The 13,507-nt window shown below is 33.2% G+C and overlaps 1 pseudogene; it reads right to left on the bottom strand.

The window, feature by feature from the left end:
• Positions 1-2,580: 2,580 nt before the first annotated feature.
• Positions 2,581-3,415, bottom strand: LOC149375275 (uncharacterized; annotated as a pseudogene).
• Positions 3,416-13,507: the final 10,092 nt, after the last annotated feature.

Below are 13,507 nucleotides of genomic sequence, written 5' to 3'. Positions count from 1 at the left end.
TGTATCAATAATTTCGAAGTTGGTCCTTTTTGTCCAAGATCAATTAGTTCGTGATAAAACTGCACTGTTAAATGTTTCAAAAAATGATGCTTTTTACAGTCATCCACTGACAAAGGATCTCCGATCTAATTCTCAAAAAGTTTATGAACGAATTTTTCTATTCCATCTACATTATTCATTGACTTATAAATCATTATAGCAACAGCTGTAAACCTTAAAATATGGGCTCTCACTGCTCTGAAAAATGCATGATCTGCAAGCGTTTTTTAAACTGAGACTAGTGCACGCGTAACACACCAATGCAGGGACTAGACGCGAGGGCCACAACCTGGGGCGAGGAAACGCGAAAATGCCCGAATACAGGCATCGGTGTCGGCGGCTTGCCACAGGAAAAGGAAAAAGCAGAGAGAGGCTAGCGAGCAGGGATGGGAGAAGCATTTAGAGGAGAAGTTTCTCATGAACCGGACCTTATCAAGTAGGAGGGTTGAGAGGTATTTGGCAACTGTTGGCTCTCTTCTCTGGGTCCTCTCCAGGAACATGGTCTTCTTTGTCTGAAGCCTCTGGCCTCCGCTTGTTTTCCCTTCCTGGTCTGCGTGAGTGAAAAGGGCTATATAATTGGCGATTGAAAAGAGTTTGTCAATTATCATTGCGATAATTCCTCGTCACAGAAGCGATAAATCCCTTGCGGTAGCTTTGTAGGCATACTCATCTTTTTTTGCTAAATGACTAGCCTATCTCTTTCTTTTTCAGGTTCATTTCTTTTGTTGTTTTTATATATCGTACTACCGTGTCATCTAGACAATATATCCCGTTGATTCTGCGATGAACCCACGATTGTACTTTTTATGTTTGTTTTTGAATATTATATCCGAGAAATTATTGAGTCCGATATAGTATAGAGTGTAAGGGACTTCAGTTTGATATTTAATTATTATCTATCAGTGCATAAAACTTGCTTACGAGAGAAATCGTATATGCGAATCCCAATTTTATCATTTACAATTATTGATTTGTTAGTATATATCAGTGCCCTCTGGTGAATTTGGAAATTCAAAGTGATCAGTGATCCGTTGGGGGCGAAATGTAAGAAAATAAATAAATACAAGTAAAGTGTATTTAAATTTTCTTGCGTTGATTTATTGATGCGCAACGTTTCGCTGACAATATGCGTCAGCCTCATCAGGCTACAAAATTAAAATTAAAAACACACAATGAGTGATCTGGAAGGCTCAAACACAAAAATACAATAAATTTTTATGTAAATTGTTACCGCAGGTACGCGAGAATTTGTAAGTTTGGTTGACTTACTCGTCACCTGTCGTGCTATCGACTGACAATAAATTACAACAACAAGCCAGCGCTTATATAGGCTTAAAAAAAAAATTGTTTCCAAAATGCTTTATATAAAACTCGACAAACACAACATCAATAGAAAGGAGGATGTGCTTTCCTTTAATAGAGCATACCTTCCTTTACTACGAAAGTTTAAATGTCCCGATCGAGTTCATCGCCCTTTACCGTCTACCTTTGCGGCTCTGCATATATAAGCGCTGGCTTGTTGTAGTAATTTATTGTCAGTCGATAGCACGACAGGTGACGAGTAAGTCAATGCATCAAAACGAAATCTTGTAGCTAATTTATAAGACCAAAGATTCAAATATACTTTGAATTTGAATTATAATTACTTCGTATTTCTTTCATTATACACATTTTTCTTCTGGTTTCACCATATACCTTACCCCACATAAAGAAAACCCCTGCACCACATTTCTTCTAGTTCACTTTTATCCATAAAATAATCGTTTGTCTTTAAGTAGGACATTAACATATGAAAATCTTCTAAGTGAACGATAACATTTTTCAATACCGTATCTTATGCTTCTGCAATAATAGACCAAACTTTTCAATATAATAGTTGGTCAAATGTAACAAATGTATTTTTTGAAAAAAATTTTTTTTGTGTCTTTGACTGCATAATTTAAATCTGTACTTATTGTCATTAATTTTAACGAAGGCTGATTTATAAATGGCAAACAAGCTATTTGAGATAGTAAATAAATTTTGTCTCTTGATATTTTTTCCATCAAACCTCTCCATGACGGTAAGTATTCAATTTTTACAGCTTTGCACCATGCACATACCAAACAATATTTAGGAAAAAATTCCGATCACCCAAATATAGTTAATTAACTAAAATGAATTTGATACTTTTCAAAGCTTTCAAGTGAATGTTACTTAAAGGGATTGTCTTAATTAATCTACGTAAAGCTATTTCCATGTCAGTTGGCATTTTCGAACATTTTTTAGATCCTCCTTCAAAAATAACCTCAAAATTTGGGGTATACACGGCTGTACCCGATAAGCAGTAAAAGGTTTCGTGACTATCCAATGTTTCAACGGTATGGTCAGTATTATCAAATATGAACTGCACAGAAACGCAGTTAATGCGTTGAGTTAGATGGCTTACAATTGAAGAAGCTTCATACAATTAAATTGATTTGTCGTTACTCCTGATTTTGCAAGAATATTAATAATTAACCTTGATCCTATTTTTCTGTAAATATATGTTTAAATAGCTAGTTACAACTTTGAAATGAAAACTCTTTTACATATAATGGAGTCTATGAAATGAGCAATCATATCTTTTTCAATTGGATTGTCTTCTTCGGTTTCATGCTCACTTTTACGAAAAATTTGTGGAAGAAAATCTTTTAATGTTTGTGGTATTTCTGAATTTACATTATCAAGAAATTTTTCTGCTGGTGGATACAGCAATTTTTATATTGAGCATTTAAAATATCAGCTAGCACTATTTCTGCAGCAAATTTTATAACGGCATTTTTTTCAAAATTTTCAACTGATTCCTAATTTCACCAATCATGGTAAAGTTTTGTCAAATTAATTGATTCGTCATAAACAACTGATTTTTGGCTTAGATGTTTTGCAATGAAAAAAATTTCCGTTACATTTTTGTACTTATTTAGCACATAGTTCTTTGTAACTATATTTTTGTCCTATAATATCTTGCAATTCAGACAGTAAAAGTTGAAATTTTCCACTTTTTTCTATATAACTACACTTGTTTTTAATACAATCCTATGATTTTTAGATTCCGTTCAATTCTTTAAAGCTAGAGTCATATTGCTTGGTAATTTTATTTGAATCTAGTGAACGCATGTGTAAGAAATTTGTATAACATTTAACATGATATGAGTTCTTTTTTTCCGAGTGTAGTATCCTGTAATCGACCTAGTACAGCCGTACTAACTTCGTTATTTTTTATTTCAGCTATATTCAAAAGTTTTTGATAAGTATCATACTGCTGTAGATAAGATACTTTTTTGTGTTTATGATCTTGCAATTGACTTCATATAAGGCAATACAAATCAAAATCCAAAGAAGAAATATTTGGCATAAAAAAACATGGTAATGAAGATGATAACTTATCTCCTTTCCTTTTTTTTTTTTTTTCGACGTTAATAATACTTCTGAGTAACGCTTTCTACAAACTTCATAAAACTTTACACTATCCCTGGCCATCCAATGTTTCAAATTTTATCCTTGCTATTCACACTTTTATCTAAAGGCATGCAAATATTTATAAATAAGAATTGCTGCTGTTTTATCTAAAGGCTTGCAAATATTTATAAATAAAACAGCAGCAATTTTATTATCAGTTATTTTAAGTGGTGAATCACAGAGATTACATTTACTTTTATCTGCCATTTTGGGAAGGTGAACTAAAAATATTAATTTTTTTAATTAAATACGTCTTTTAGAATAGTTATCGTATAATAAGAAGTATATCTAAGTAATTATAAAAAACATAATTATAATTTTTATTCTTTTTAGAACTAATGCTTAGGAGAATACGAGTAGAACTTGAAACAAGCATAAGTCAGACCTAATTTTGTCTTAATTTTATGAGTATTAGTTAATGAACTGTTTATTTATTGTGTAATAAATGAGCAAAAACTTGTGTTTCTCATTTGTTTATGATGTATGTATGAATACTTACTCTAAAAAGAATCCATTTCCGTGTTTGTAATGTAAGTTGGATACATATAACTCTGACGCAGACTTCATCTGCCTTTTAAGCACACAACTTTGTGAAGTATGTTACAGTATTTTAAACATTCGTAGCTTGTTATAAGAATTTTTTTTTTAATTCTAATTTTACATAATACACAGAAATATTTTAACTTAGTATGAAAATGAAGTAGTGCTTTTTAATCTGATGGACTGAAAACTGTTTCAAAAAAACATTTCTTTCAAAAGGGAAGAAATTAGTGGTGTAGTCCTTAATCCTTTCACAGACAATTTTTTTTTAAACATGTATCCTAAACCTTACAGAATGAGGATACTTAAGTTGCCAGCGCGCAATCTGGCCATAATAAGTGTAAACAATCTTTTCTTAAACGAATGAGCCAAAGTCTTTTTGGTATGAAATTATTCTCATATTCTTTAGCACACTAGAAATGAAAAGGTAATGGCACTGTGTATATCTTAACCTCACTGTTTTCGAGTAAAAAATTCCCAAAGTTATTAGAAATGCATTTTTTTCTAATTATTGGAGCCTTGCAAAATGATTATAGTAAAGCGTTAGCTCAAGACACTCCACCTAAGTAATAACTATCCTTCCTCTAATATCTTCTTAAGAGGAAATTTAGAGAAATCTGAAGGCAACAGTGTTTTATGCCATAAACGTTTACAACGTTTCAGCAAGTGTGTTCGTACTAGAGTATACCTACGTATATGTACTTACCATTCGTGCTCTTGCCTGAGTGAGTTCATATATAGAGGTATACAGTCGTACATACACGCGTGCTGAAACACGTAAAATAGTAATTGTATGGAAAGAATATTTCCACTTAATTCATCGAAATTTGCTGTTAAGAGATTGTAGAAAAATGTTAATAGTTAATGTGTACGTGGTGTACCTAGTAAGAAAATTTTATTTTTATGCAATACCAAGATTGTAACAATCTGAAAAAAAAAATTTTTCAAAATTTGGCGAACGTTTTACTCGAAAACTGTTAGGTTAAAGTATAAACAACCAGATTACTTTTTTATTTCAAATGTGCCAAAGAATATAAGAGTCAATTTTTAGAAAAAGTCAACGTCAGCCTCGTCCTTATCTATATTTGTTAATTTATGATTCAGAAATTTAAACATGCAATTGATTTTGAAATCGATTCTAACTTAAAAATAATGTTTCAAAGTAAAGAATTGAAAAACATGTTTTTATATACCTTGATATGTTTTTTTTATATCAAGTACCTTTAGATGTTTTTTCATATGTCAGGCAAAAAATGATGTAATTTTCTGTGTTATTTGAATAATTTACTGTTAATAAGCAATCACCAAGTTATTCAGTAACCATTAAATATTTGTCACTTCGGATAGCTTTCCCACATGATCTTGCTTCAATGACAAAATAGAAGGTTTGATGCTACGTAGACCTTTCGTTGTCTTAAACATAACAATTAGAGAAGTTTATATTTTAGACGTGTATAATCGTATTATCAAGTGACTGACCCTATCGTTGTAAATGATTTTTTGAGAGCACAAACGATAAAAAACGATTCTTAGTAAATGGAATATCACAACGTATGAGAAAAATGTTGAATACAATAAGTGAAGACGTAATTTACTTTAACCACTATTTTGTAAACTAACAGAAATGAGTTAGAAGATCTATTACTTTTAATTTGTTGTTAGCAAATTTTTATAAGAAATAAGTTATTAAGAAATTGAATTCAGATAATTGTTATAAGTGAGAATTGTACATTTAAGTAAACTAAAAAAAAGTTTTTTTACTTTTTTGGATATTTTTATACGTACAATTGTTGATGAAGATTTATTTTTTAAATAGACAGACTACTGTTTAAAATCTTCAAAATATGGTATATCAGGATTTTTACGTTTCAAACAAAATGTTTAAAATTCTATCACATCGTACATGGGGATAAGGGACGTCAAGCAGCACACCGATACTCGACCAGGCGTAATCGGTCTGACATATGATTTCGAAGAGGTCAGAGTAGCTCAGCAACTGGATTCTTGCTTGGTAAATAAAGTACATGCATGACTTACTTTTTGGCATATTTTACAGATGATTTTTTTTCATAAAAGTTGTGAAAATTAAAAAAATAGTCACAGCAACGTACTACAAATGCATTATATACACCAGCTAAAAAGTTTTAATCTTATTTCAGTTCGTGCTATCGAAACCGAGACCATTACAACACTATGCATTTTATCAAATTCTTACTTCATGCTCTCCCTGTAGCTACATGGTAATTTTAATTTTTAGTTTTTTAGTATAATTATAGTAAATAGGAGACAAATTGCTGAGTTATTAAATCTATTCACAATGTACTCAATAAATTATATACTTTAATATTAATCCCTAAAAAATGCTTTTAATAAAAGTCAAAAAAAAGCATGTTTCCAGTATTAACAATTAGAAATACACACATTTTTTTTTCAACAAAGTTATCAGTTATTAAATAAAAAAAAATTGTACTAAAAATGGTACCTCTAAAGTTGTTTGGTAATAAAGTCATTAAACAAATAGAAAACTTGTACGTTTTGTTCGTTACAATTTATTTTATACTACACCTTTACTGCAGTACATATACGAGGGGAAAAACGTATATGTAAAATATGTCCTTATAATATACTATAGCAGACCCCCGTCTTGGCTTCGCCCGAGACTCACTAAACGGAACACCGTAGTGTGTTGACATTTAATGAGACACGTTTTTAGTCAGAAATTTTACGTTTATTCCTGGCACTTTTTAGAACAAAAATCTTCATACTAAAAACATATTTGCTCGCAATCCATACAGTTGATTTGGCTGTAAAAATTAAGAAACATATAATTATGCTGACAAGTACCGTGCGTTGCTTATACCATAAAATACTCGTTGGCCATAAGGAGCGGTTGATTTGCAGTTTCTCCCGTGTAATTTACGAAAAGGGCCATTTTTGAAAGATGTTAGGATTTTAAACTTTCAAAAACATATCAAAGAAAATATTTTTTCTCTTATCTCACAACTTTATTACCAGAGCAACAAAGTCCTAGAGCTTAATCTCTACATTTTTCATTGCTACAAGAGTACAAATATATTTTCTTTTTTTTTAAAAACCTGAAATAAGATTTTTAAAGATTTAAGAGATTACTGTGAGAGTAAAATGAAAAGCTGATCTCTCAAGTAATGGATTCTTTATTTGTCGATTTTGAGGCTGCTGTTCGGATTTCGATAAATTTTCTGCGTCAGTTTCTTGAGGCCTAAAATTGTATTCATTAAATACGTTTGAAGTTTTCCTTCTAATTCACCCTTTTGCGACTTTTGTGACCCTTCAAGGCTATTTTCTGTCACTTTGTTACGTTTTTATATATTCGTTGGCAAGGTAGTTCAACGTCCGATTTCCCTGAAAAAGACCGGTGGGCTTTTTAAGTAAAATCTTTCCTGTCTAAAGTTTACAGCAATTGTGACTGCCTGGATACCTCAGGGTGATCTCCTCTGGCCTGCTGTTGAAGACTCAGACCGATTGGGAGAAAAATCACAAAGTCCGAAGCTTTGGGGCTAGTTGTAGTGCTCTTTCCTAACGTCTCCTGGTATAAGGTCAAAGACGTTGGTGTCTAAAGCACCTTTTTTTGCAGACTCAGTTGTTTTGATGATCTAAGGTGGAGAGATTAGTAGAGATTGGTTCGTAATGCTTGCCCGTTGGAGACTCTCGTTGGCTCAAGTTTTTTTTTCTTCATAGCTTTTAGGTTCGCCAAGCGGAGACCTTGGAGAGGATTGGTGATTCCTAGTTGAATGCTTCGAGTCGAGAGGGTAATATAGGGTCGTTGGTTACCGAGGTTTCCAGCCTCGCGACGAACAACTTTGCTCGTGACGTCTGCCAGTTAATGACTGACTTAGTTTAATAGTGGCCAGGTTTACATAGCCTTTGAGTTGACGAATAGTCTCCAGAAAATGTTGTAAAAATGTATTTGTTGGCAAGGTAATTTAAACTTAGGTGGCCCTTAAAAGGACCGATGAGATTAATGGTTAAGTAGGGAACGTTAATGCTTACATTGGCCCTGAAAACATCCAGTGGTAAAATTTCCAGTCATTCCTTATTATTATTCTTGATGATGGATAGCCAGCTGTGATTGGCTTGACTCTTACCCTTGGCGTCTCTGTGGACGGAGACCGTACACGAGGAACGTACGCCGCTGATCAAAAAATATTTTTTCTTAGGGTTGTTCCCCGCATCACCAACCACTCATCGTTAGTCGGGAAAATGTGGAGATGCCATTGGGGACACGACCACTAAAAAGGAAGCCGTTATGAATACCCATGCCCCTCAGGGCTGTTTTCCCTGGCTTACATTTGTAGTATAAAATTCTCTGACGGCACCAGGCGAGATTGTGGTACAGCCATATAACTCAGAAGAGTTAGAGCAGTATATGCTCTGGCTAGACACGTGTCCGGGTATTCCGCTGGAGACGTCATCGGTAATACTACATTTTTTATAGGTGGCACTCGTCAATCCTGGAGGTTCATGGCGATAGTAGGCCTACATTACTTTCTCATTGGAGAAGAGCGTCATCGGTCACCGAGATACCCAGCTGCACGACGATCATCTGCATTCTCGATGCAGCTCGATGAACTGCCAGTAGACGATTGCATGAATTTTCTGCGACGCTCTGGCCTCTTATAACTACACTTATTTAATTCTGTTGCAGGTAGCTTCGATTTTACGCCGATGCCACCTAGCGGATCCTACTGAACTAAAGTGAAAAGCTGGCGTATTTTTGCAAAACTTTGAGATTATTTATTGCTATTGTTATTAAATTTTTCAAGATAAAAACCATACTAAAACAATATAAGAAGTGTCATGAATCAGTGTGCAAAATTCCAGCAAAATCGGTACAGTAGTTTTCGCGGTTAGCAATTACAACGGTTTTAGCGACTTTGCTTCATATATTAGTAAGATATATATTTATATATTCAGCTGATACCATTGATAACATTTTAATACAAGAAGACTTGGTACACTGTGAATTTCTATTATCGTTCGGTATAAGTATATTCATAGAAAATGCTCATCAATATGAATAACATAGAGTTACCTTACTAAATGCAATTTTTTTTGCATCAAAACTAAGTAATCACAATCAGTTTATTTTACTGCAAATGTTTAACATATCCTATAAATTGGCAAGTTAAGCAAGACCAGATATAATTTTTCCAAGTGTAAGCTCACAAATAAATACTTTGCAATTAGTATCAAGTTCAGATATTTTGATACCATATATCAGCAATCAGTTAGTATACCTTATAAATATACTAACTACCATATACCTCTGCTAAACAAACAACAATTTCAATTACATGAAGCATCACTGTTAGCAATGTAAAAAATAAAGGTGAATTCTTAAAAAATGTTTGCGTACACTTAGCCTGAACGTAAATATTTTGCAATTAATTCAAGGCTCCACACGTACATGCCAATTGTAGGAGCGGAAGTAGAAGAATTTAAAACTTAATACATTATTTAAATGTTCTCATATTGTACCAGTAAAAGAAATAAAACTTTATCATACGTGTAAAACACGGCCTACAGTTTACTGGCTTGACAAGAAATTCAATTCTCTGGCCGACCCAGGATAGATGTCAGCTGCTAATCATCCATTACACGTAAAGGTACTGGTAAATTACTTTTGATACCTTAATTTCATTGCAAATACTGCTAAAAACAAGCACATTTGCTTTCCACGTGCTGCATGCTGCATTCGAATTTACGCGCGCTAAGGTTAAGTCGAAGAGCCACGACGTAACAATTAGGGGCTGGTTCTGAAAAAAAAAAAAATAAATAAACCATTACCTTTTACAAATTTACAATGAACAACCACAATGCTGACGTACTCAAAATTCTACTCACTCACATTAGCAGAATTGAACCTACTTTCACTGCAAAAAGACAACTGACTTTATTAGATTGTTTAACTTATTTACAAATGAGATAAAAAAAATTATCAAACAGTATAAATCTCGCCAACGTTCCTAAAATTAAGTAATTAGTGGCATCCTTATCGGGAATAATAGATACGGAAATCATAACAAGTGTTTGTCAAGACAAATTAATGATTGATATTTTAAAAGATTTGCTTACTCAAAATATAGATCCCTTGGAAATAATAACTGCCATTTAGCAAAAAGAGACCATGACCGACTTTAACCAAGAAATTCGTAAGCCTTTAACGAATAACATGAAAATTATCGAAGACCTTTCAAAACAAGACCATAGTACCCCACCTAATCCATACATGAGCATCACAGTTCACCAACCCTAATAGAACAAATTGTTAATCGCAATTTTTACTTGACAATAATACAACTAAATTAACTCAAAACAAAATCACCAACAATTTAAGTACCAACACACGTTCCAAAATTACTGAAACACCTAAAAATTACAACTCCAACAATTAAATTCACAATAATCTCCAGTTTTTTTAAAAAGCCCTTATCAAACACTCCTTTCCAATTTATAAATAGCTTGTATAACATAAGCAATTCAACTCTGCAATTCATTTACAATCCTTCTATTTAAGATACAATCGAAATGATACCTATAAATAATGGGTCGAACATCCCACTCTCAACCTTTTTAGACGGCTGCAGAGAAGCATGCCACGTAATTTCAACAATAAATGAAGCAAAATAATTAAAACGCAACTTTCAGGAGAAGCATTATTCTCCACCAAAAATAAAATTTGTGACACTATCGAAGAAATGGCAATGTTTTTTACAAACATTTTCGGATCTGCAAAAACATGGCATGAAATAATGGACGTGCTAGCGGTGTTAAAAAAAAATGTTATCTTCTTTTCTAATAGAATTAAAAGCACTGCCCAAGAATAAATTAAGGCAACTCTCCATGATGGTCGAATACATCCGGAATTCTATGCACAACTAGAACAAAACAAAGTTAAATATTCCATAAGAGGGTTACACTGGGTAATCAAAGCACATTTAGGCCACATGAACAACCTAAAAACTGCCACAATTCAAGGGATACAAATTGAAAGAGACTTTGCATGTTATGAACCCGAACATCTACAAGAAACTGTAAAAATCATAACTAATAGACAAAGTCAAGATGCACGAATAAACTAAATCCAAGCTCCAGAAAAATGCCAAACTTGTGAAAGACGAAAGCTCACAGCAGGCAATTGCTAGTACTACTATAACACTAGTAAAGCCGACAATCACCAAGCCATGCCCACGCCTATGTACAATGCTACGCCATACACCACCGAACGTCATCCTAGCCACTCCTCTATGCCGTTATATACTCAGGCCCCAAAAAAGGGCGTGTCATGGACTCAACCATCACACAATAATCCTACACCAACATATCAATCTAACAATTGTGTACCAAACCAATACACGCATCAACAAACTCCAAATTCAATTTATAATAATCGAAACAATCAACAACCGTGAAACTATCGTGAAAAATTAGGTCACTAGAAAAATGAATGTAAAAAAAGGCCTACAACGACAAAATCAAACGAAAGGTATCGAAAAACGACTCAGATTTCTTCCAGAGCGGAAGCTTGTAAAAAATAAGCAATGTAAAACTAACAACTTCCCAAAACAGACAATACTTAATGAAACCATCTTACCAAACGTAAAAACCTAAACACCTATCGTAACAAGAAAATTTAGCGAAATTAACTTACACTTGTCGTTTATTCTTGACACTCGTATTATTAAATAATAAATAATACACCAAAAGCTGATGTTCAAAATCATAAAGTAAAAAATAACATTACAAATACCGAAATCTGAAATTAAGAAGTAAAAATCTATTCTACGAACTCCAAAATCCGAAATCAAGATATAAAAACTTTTGTAATAAACTCCGAAATCGGAGACTTAAAAAATCAGGACCCAAACAACCATGACACAAATATTCAAAGCTCCAAACTCAACAACAATCAAGTATCCGTAATCAAAAATCAAAAAAATTCTAACCCCAAAAGAAAATATTGCCAAACTGCCGATAGTTACAGAAGCATTGAAACTAAAAATCTGAACGACAACCCATACGCACAACTTCGGGATACGAACGAAAGTGACATCGAAAACAAACTCCTTGAAGGCCCCAAGAGCTTAGAAAAATTACTTATGTACAAAAATGAAGGCCGCGACCTCACACAATATTTAAACCTATCTTAAAAGTATCTCAGCTCTAAATACCAAGAAGGACTACAAAGATTACAAAAACAGATAGGTACATATTTAAAAGAGCACAACCCTTAGAAGATCATACAAGTGAAATAATGCACCAACAATAACACAAAAAACCTCAAATTCCAAAAAAAAGAAAATATGATCAAAACATCAAAAATGAAAAAATTTTCAACGCATCATTTAACTTAAACGTAACTCTACGCAAGCAAAAAATTCTAATTTTATTACGTCTCAAGCACTTCTAGCAAAGCAAGCTAACAACCATAAAAAAAATAATAGTAGACTATGCCAACAGGTTTTACCTTGAACTTGAAAGTTTACCTGCTACGGACCTCATGGAGCTAGAACATCCCAACAATAACTAGTAACTCCATTAAAATTAAGCCTTTCTGGGAACCTCCCGTCTTGCTGGAAGAAATAAGCAGACAAGTCAAAGAAATGCTTGAGAATGAAGTCATGAAGCCTTCCATGAGCCCTTATGCGACGCCTGTTTTTTGCGTGCCAAAAAAGCCGGGATCCGACGGACAAAAAAAAATACAGAGTCGTTATGGACTTTAGAAAACTCAATGACGTAATACCTGACTATAATCATCCAGTACCGAACATCGCAGATATTCTTGACTAAATCAGCGCATCTAAATATTTTACAGTCTTTGATGTAAAAGTTGGTCATCACCAAATAAAAATAAAAAAAGAAGACAGACATAAAACTGCCTTCATGTGCGATCTAGGACTTTTCACTTAAAAAGATGCCTATTTCGATTAAAAACAAGTGCACCAACATTCTTAGCACTCATAGCCACCTTAATGTCAAACATTAAAAAATCAGTTTCTTTCTTCGACGATGTATGTATTCACTCCCAAGAATTTGATAAATACTGTGAAATTATTATTCAATTTATAAAGCCACTGAGAGAAGAAAATTTTGTCTTGCAGCCAGAAAAATGCGAGTTTTTAAAACAAGATATAAATTATCTTGGCCACATAGTTAGTAAAGAAGGGCTGAAACCTGACCCAAAAAATATAAAAGCAGTTAAAGAGCTTCCTTGACAAAAAAATTGTAAAAAACGTCCAACAATTTTTAGGATTAGTAGGCTACTACCGTTGATTTATATAAGACTGCCGAATTTGTAAGACCCTTAAAAATTCTATTATTAAAAAAACTAGGAGTTCTAGTTGAACGAAGAAACTCAAACAGCATTTGAAATCCTGAGGGATAAAATATGCTCTTCTCTAATTTAAAT

This window comes from Copidosoma floridanum, unplaced genomic scaffold, assembly GCF_036245765.1.
Source record: "Copidosoma floridanum isolate Cflo_tuat_1 unplaced genomic scaffold, Cflo_Japanese_pri ptg000008l, whole genome shotgun sequence".
Classification (NCBI taxonomy): domain Eukaryota; kingdom Metazoa; phylum Arthropoda; class Insecta; order Hymenoptera; family Encyrtidae; genus Copidosoma; species Copidosoma floridanum.
Note: the sequence above shows the minus strand (reverse complement) of the source record. Positions and strands in the feature narration are given on the sequence as shown.